This window comes from Procambarus clarkii, chromosome 20 (assembly GCF_040958095.1).
Source record: "Procambarus clarkii isolate CNS0578487 chromosome 20, FALCON_Pclarkii_2.0, whole genome shotgun sequence".
Lineage (NCBI taxonomy): Eukaryota > Metazoa > Arthropoda > Malacostraca > Decapoda > Cambaridae > Procambarus > Procambarus clarkii.
In genome coordinates this window covers 38,100,800-38,108,563 of record NC_091169.1, presented here as the reverse complement: position 1 = coordinate 38,108,563, position 7,764 = coordinate 38,100,800, and positions in this window count along the sequence as shown.

Genomic DNA, 7,764 nt, shown 5'->3' with positions numbered 1-7,764 from the left:
TTCACAGAGTTTCACTAAGGCACAAAGCATTTGATCTTGTGGAACTTTGCACTGCGCCATTTCGTAGAGGTTTACTGAGGAGTGTCGGGTCATTACTATGCCAAGAGGATCGAAGTTCATTGCGAAGGCGCGAGGCACTCCTTGTATGCTTGACAAGGTGGACATGGCATCCCACTCCTTCATCAACTCTGGGATAGCATCCGCTCCGGTCCATAAGCAATGTTTGAAGCACAAAGGAGGGTATCCTGGAAGGTCATAGCAGTACACGTTTGCATTGGATCCCTTCCCCAGGATTGTCATACTTTTGAGGTCTTCGGTACATATTTTTATCTGGGTTCGCATCCCTTTGGAGGGCAACGACCCGTGAAAAGAACTAAACCAATCAGGGCTTGGCTGGTACAGAGTACCCAACTCTTCAGACGTCCAGGATTCCTCTGACTCGTCAAGAGAACAGAATGATTGGAAATTATTTTGTCTTAGTCGACTGTTATGGCTGGCATCGAGCCACAGAGATGATGTAGTCGTGGGCCGCTTGCTCAGTGAACCTGACGACAATTTAGAGGCGGAAATCCGTTTCTGTCTAACAAAACGACCACATTCCGCAGACACGACTGGCGGTATAGGGGTGGCCATACATGTATCCGTAACACAGAACACTCCAGGAGTGATGGACTTGGAGTGGTCATAATAATACTCAGGCAGGCCGTAGAACCAATCGGACTGAGTACACGAAAACGACTCGGACGTTTCACTCCATGATGGCATGTACAGCTCGCTAGACGACGGGTCGCTAGATGGAGACGACGGGTCGCTAGACGCAGACGACGAGTCGCTAGACGCAGACGAGGCATCAGAATCCACCTGGTGTGGATCCAGTACCATCTGCCGTCTACGGACGCCTCTTCTCCCCAGCATCCCACCTAGCAGGATGAAGACCATAATTATACTCATGTAATATATATTAGGGCCCTGCAACCACTGGGAAGCCTGGGCCTTCAGCCTCATCCACAGGCTCTGAGAGACTTGCGGAGGCTCAGCCTTAGACCTCCGAGTCTTCAGCCTCGTCCACTTGGCCCAAGGAGGCGCAAGTTTAGACCACCAAGCCTTCAGCCTCCCCCACAAGCTCTTGGGGTCCTCGAGCGGCAACTGCTGCTTCGACCGCTTAACCCACCGACCCTGGAAGACCTGGTGGTTCTTTGCGAAGAAGAGCCACGCGCTGACTACCAAAAGCGTCATCAGGACGAACACAACGACCCACATGAGCGTCATTCGTCTCTTCGACGACCACCATTCCTGTTTAAACTCCTGACGATGCTGTTTCTTGTTATAGGATTTCATTATTGTTTTTGGGGGGGTTAAGAATATTTTTACACGCATTATTCTGTTTTATTTGTCCCCGTATTTGTTATATAAATCATAGAGAAAGTGAGTTTGTTTTATAATCTCACACTCGCACACTTGTTTATATACGACACACATTTCTGGCGTCACACTCTTGGCACCTTTCGTCACATATTTACCTACAGGCAAACCTGTTAGCTACAATTACCTCTCTCTCTCTCTCTTTCTCTCCTTTTATTTCTCTCATCTCTTCTTTCCTTTCTTTACCTCTGTCTTTCTTTCTTTCTCTGAGTCACACAGAATCACGACGTATGTGGTTCACGGGGCCCACAGAGACGAGTCACTGCAGGGGGAAGTATTGAAATGCTGTGTTGGTAAAGGTAGCCTTATTGCAACTTTGCAAAGGACAGCATAATGCAACTCTATAATACTCTGATGTATTGCACTTCTAGGATAGAACAGCCCCTATTGCCCTGCTATGATAGAAGAACCTCTGTTGCACTGCCAGTATAGGATTGCCGGCTATTATAATGCTAGGACTGAACAGCCCCTATTGTAGTACAGATAATAAGGGGCTGGCAAGTGACGTCATCACCAGAGAGCCAATACCTACCAGAGCTGGTAAGTGACGTCATCACCACAGAGCCAATACCTACCAGGACAGGTAAATGACGTCATTCCGGAAGAGAGCCAGAGAGCCAATGCCCACCAGGACAGGTATATGACGTCATCACCAGAGCCAATACCCACCAGGACAGGTAAATGACGTCATCACCAGAGAGCCAATACCCACCAGGGCAGGTAAATGACGTCATCTCCGGAGACCCAATACCCACCAACCAGCGGGGAACTCATTTGTGACGTAATTAATCTTGGCGACACCTGCAAGAGGCAGATATGAACCCGGCCGCTGTAACCTAATGGCTGCTTGGCGCTATTGTTCCTCTGGCTTGAATTACCCTCTCCCCTCCCCTCCCCCCACCCCTTACTCCTATTTAATTCTCCTCCCCAGAACCCCCTAACTTCCTCCCCATTTACCCCACACTCCCTCCCCAAGCATCCCATCCCCCTCTCGGTATCACCCCATGTTATGGGGTGTTCCTGGAGTGATGCAGCGAAGCTCTAACAGACTTGCTTTCCTGGACCACGATTCGTCAAGCAGTCGAGCGCCCACTTGCGAAACCTGTGCATCTTTCCTCGATCATTACGGCTAACTCAGTATTTATTAAACACTTTATGAGCTTGGAAAGCTTCGAGGTCATCTCGACCCCGTGTATATAATGTTAATAAATAATCTTAGAGCGCTGCAGAGCTCAAAAAAATGTTTAATGAGTACATACTAAGCCACAGTGATGTGGAAAGATGTACAGGTTTCGTAAATGGTCACTTACTTAAAGTTGTAAGTGCTTGAACAAGATATTTCTATACATTACTTCATCTTTTTAAGAATGCCTAACTGACGATTGCACACTTGATGCTGCTTTCTCTCAGAAATCGATATTTATGTGTCCAATTAAAAAAATGTCATTAATCACATCATAACTTGTTCATGTTTTTTTATTTGGCTGTGACAATTTGTTAAAATTTGCTTCATGAAATTCATTTTAAAAGGTATATTCCAGTTTGGATATATATATATATATATATATATATATATATATATATATATATATATATATATATATATATATATATATATATACTTATATACTATATATATTATATATATACTATATATATATTATACTATATATTATACTAGTATACTATATATACTATATATATATATATATATATATATATATATATATATATATATATATATATATATATATATATATATATAAATGACAGGAGCCAGGAGTCACTGCATTAAACAACCATCAACTAGAAAAGTGGGGTCAAAGAGCTGGAGCTCGATCCTACAAGCACACATATATGCCTATGTCCCCCCATTTCCAGTGGCCGTAGTGGGGACATGAATGTGGGTTGATTGGGGAAATTCCCCCCACCTCTTCCCCACCATTATTTCTGGGATATTTTCTAATATCCACAAAGTGATTGTTTGTGTAATAACACCTCAAGTGAAGACAAGGATCCCCTGGTCAAAACGTGTTTTCAGTAGCTAGTTGTCCCGGTCAAAACGTGTCTGCAGTTGACCTGGAAAAAATACTCTGAAAATGGAACAGTTCGACAAGTGATGATCGAGGGCAATTGTCTGAGGATTGTGCCTCTCTGGTTGCTTTCAGGCCTCGTTATCTCCCGGTTATCTTCAGTAAGCGACCTCTCTGCCAGCCACCACTCTGGCCAGCGACCTCCCTGCCAGCCACCACTCTGGCCAGCGACCTCTCTGCCAGCCACCACTCTGGCTAGCGACCTCCCTGCCAGCCACCACTCTGGCCAGCGACCACCCTGCCAGCCACCACTCTGGTCAGCGACCTCCCTGCCAGCCACCACTCTGGCCAGCGACCACCCTGCCAGCCACCACTCTGGCCAGCGACCTCCCTGCCAGCCACCACTCTGGTCAGCGACCTCCCTGCCAGCCACCACTCTGGCCAGCGACCACCCTGCCAGCCACCACTCTGGCCAGCGACCACCCTGCCAGCCACCACTCTGGCCAGCGACCTCCCTGCCAGCCACCACTCTGGTCAGCGACCTCCCTGCCAGCCACCACTCTGGCCAGCGACCACCCTGCCAGCCACCACTCTGGCCAGCGACCACCCTGCCAGCCACCACTCTGGCCAGCGACCTCCCTGCCAGCCACCACTCTGGCCAGCGACCTCCCTGCCAGCCACCACTCTGGCCAGCGACCTGCCTGCCAATCACCACACACCCTTCTGAACTCCCTCTCACCCAACGCCCCGTCCTCCCCACCCCCCCTCCTCCCCCCTCCCCACACACACCCTTTAAGCTTTACATCACCTCCATATCCCCCCCCCCTTCTCCCAAAGCCTAACGCAAGCCTTGAATCCTAAATCCTAACCTTTGTCACAACACAGTAAACGGAATTGGTCATTCGTTCTTTTTTGTGCGTGGGGGAGAAATACCGTGTCTGTGTCCTGTGTAGGGGAGGACTGTGTCCTGTGTAGGGGGAGGCCCTGTGTCCTGTGTAGGGGAGGACTGTGTCCTGTGTAGGGGGAGGCCCTATGTGCTGTGTAGGGGGAGGATTGTTTCCTGTGTAGGGGAGGACTGTGTCCTATGTAGGGGGAGGCCCTATGTGCTGTGTAGGGGGAGGACTGTGGGCTGTACTCACCTAATTGTGCTTGCGGGGGTTGAGCTCTGGCTCTTTGGTCCCGCCTCTCAACCGTCAATCAACTGGTGTACAGATTCCTGAGCCTATTGGGCTCTATCATATCTACATTTGAAACTGTGTATGGAGTCAGCCTCCACCACATCACTTCCTAATGCATTCCATTTACTAACTACTCTGACACTGAAAAAGTTCTTTCTAACGTCTCTGTGGCTCATTTGGGTACTCAGCTTCCACCTGTGTCCCCTTGTTCGCGTCCCACCAGTGTTGAATAGTTCATCCTTGTTTACCCGGTCGATTCCCCTGAGGATTTTGTAGGTTGTGATCATGTCCCCCCTTACTCTTCTGTCTTCCAGTGTCGTGAGGTGCATTTCCCGCAGCCTTTCCTCATAACTCATGCCTCTTAGTTCTGGGACTAGTCTAGTAGCATACCTTTGGACTTTTTCCAGCTTCGTCTTGTGCTTGACAAGGTACGGGCTCCATGCTGGGGCCGCATACTCCAGGATTGGTCTTACATATGTGGTGTACAAGATTCTGAATGATTCCTTACACAGGTTCCTGAACGCCGTTCTGATGTTAGCCAGCCTCGCATATGCCGCAGACGTTATTCTCTTTATGTGGGCTTCAGGAGACAGGTTTGGTGTGATATCAACTCCTAGATCTTTCTCTCTGTCTGTTTCATTAAGTACTTCATCTCCTATTCTGTATCCTGTGCCTGGCCTCCTGTTTCCACTGCCTAGTTTCATTACTTTGCATTTACTCGGGTTGAACTTCAACAGCCATTTGTTGGACCATTCACTCAGTCTATCCAGGTTATCTTGTAGCCTCCTACTATCATCCTCTGTTTCAATCCTCCTCATAATTTTTGCATCGTCGGCAAACATTGAGAGGAACGAATCTATACCCTCTGGGAGATCATTTACATATACCAGAAACAGTATAGGTCCAAGGACTGACCCCTGCGGGACTCCACTTGTGACGTCTCGCCAATCTGAGACCTCACCCCTCACACAGACTCGTTGTCTCCTGTTGCTTAGGTATTCCTCTATCCACCGGAGTACCTTCCCTCTCACTCCAGCCTGCATCTCCAACTTTCGCACTAGCCTCTTGTGTGGCACTGTATCAAAGGCTTTCTGACAATCCAAAAATATGCAGTCTGCCCACCCTTCTCTTTCTTGCCTTATTTTTGTTGCCTGGTCGTAGAATTCAAGTAACCCTGTGAGGCAGGACCTGCCATCCCTGAACCCATGTTGATGCTGTGTTACAAAGTTCCTTCTCTCCAGATGCTCCACTAGTTTTTTTCGCACAATCTTCTCCATCAGCTTGCATGGTATGCAGGTTAGGGACACTGGCCTGTAGTTCAGTGCCTCCTGTCTATCCCCTTTCTTGTATATCGGGACTACATTAGCTGCTTTCCAAATATCTGGCAGTTCCCCTGTTGCCAGTGATTTGTTATACACTATGGAGAGTGGTAGGCTCAGTTCTCTTGCTCCTTCCTTTAGAACCCAAGGGGAGATTCCATCTGGGCCTATAGCCTTCGTCACGTCCAACTCTAGTAAACACTTCCTTACTTCCCCACTGGTAATCTCAAACTCTTCCAGTGGTTCCTGGTTAGCTATTCCCTCACTTACCTCTGGAATTTCTCCTTGTTCTAAGGTGAAGACCTCCTGGAATTTCTTATTCAATTCCTCACAATTATTCAATTGTGTAGGGGGAGGACTGTGTCCTGTGTAGGGGGAGGACTGTGTCCTGTGTAGGGAAGGACTGTGTCCTGTGTAGGGGGAGGACTGTGTCCTGTGTAGTGGAAAATCAGTGTGCTGTGTACAGGAAAGCTTGTTAGTGGACGTGTATGTTAACAACTGCGTTGTGAACCAGATGTAAACATACTCTATGACTGTCGAATAGCAAACTCTGAGCTGCCATCATTCAAAACTTAAAGGTATGAGTGTGTGCGTTTTATCCCATGTCTGTGTTTTTTTCCTGTGTTTTTTTCCTGTTTTGTTTTCGTTTTTTTACTGTAATCCAACACGGAAATTTGCAAATGGAAATCCGGGTAAAATATTAAACTGTGTCGGGTTGATGACACCGTGTCGTTCAATGACTGTTATTCGGTTACCTTGTTTCGTGTGCCACTTGTGTGCAACGAACACCTTTATATACCGACCATCTGGTCGGTATATAAAGAGGAAAACCTACATAACCCTCAACCTACATAACTGGCAGACCCCTCGCAGTGTTCAAGAGAGAACTGGATAAACACCTCCAAAGGATACCTGATCAATCAGGCTGTGACTCATACGTCAGGCTGCGAGCAGCCGCGTCCAACAGCCTGGTTGATCAGTCCAGCAACCAAGAGGCCTGGTCGACGACCGGGCCGCGGGGACGCTAAGCCCCGGAAGCACCTCAAGGTACCCACAACCTACATGATGCGATCAACCGCATACGTCGACCACTCCGGAGTTATAGTTGTATTTAATAAGCGTGTATGGATCCTGGATGTAATCGGGTGAATCCTGAATGATTACTTTGGATTCATTAGCAGAGTTGAGAAGGAATAGACGACGAAGGCAAGTGATGTATCCTAGCTAGATACAATGTTAGAGAATCTTTTACCCAATGAAATCAACGTTCGTTCAATGTTACATCAATGTTGCATAAATGCAACATTAATCATACTTCAACGTTGCTTTAACGTTACTTCACCGTGACAGCAACGTTACATCATCTTTGCTTCAACATCGTCTGTTTGCTGGGATATTATAGGCTCGGGTGTAGTATAAAAACCTGCCAGTGCAAGCCATCGAACCCAGGAGACACACCAGACGGCACCTTTCCTGTGCCAGGTAAGTCCATTACGGGCTCACCATAGCCCGTGCTACTTGCCCCGCTCCTGTGTCTAGTAAGTTATGGGCTCACCATAGCCCGTGCTACTTGGAACTTGTTCCGAGTAGCTGAATCTATAACAAAAAAAAAACAACAAGCCGTCGAACACCTCTGTTCCATGAGCAACTAGAAACAGCATAAGAATAAAGGTAACTGCAAAAGTCCTATTGGCCCATACGAGGCAGCATCTATGACAACAGGAGCTGCTGCTTCTGTTGTCCCCTGTTTCCAACACCAGCCGCTTCCATAAGCCGATGGAACGTATGGTTCTACATACCTGCTTCCTACCT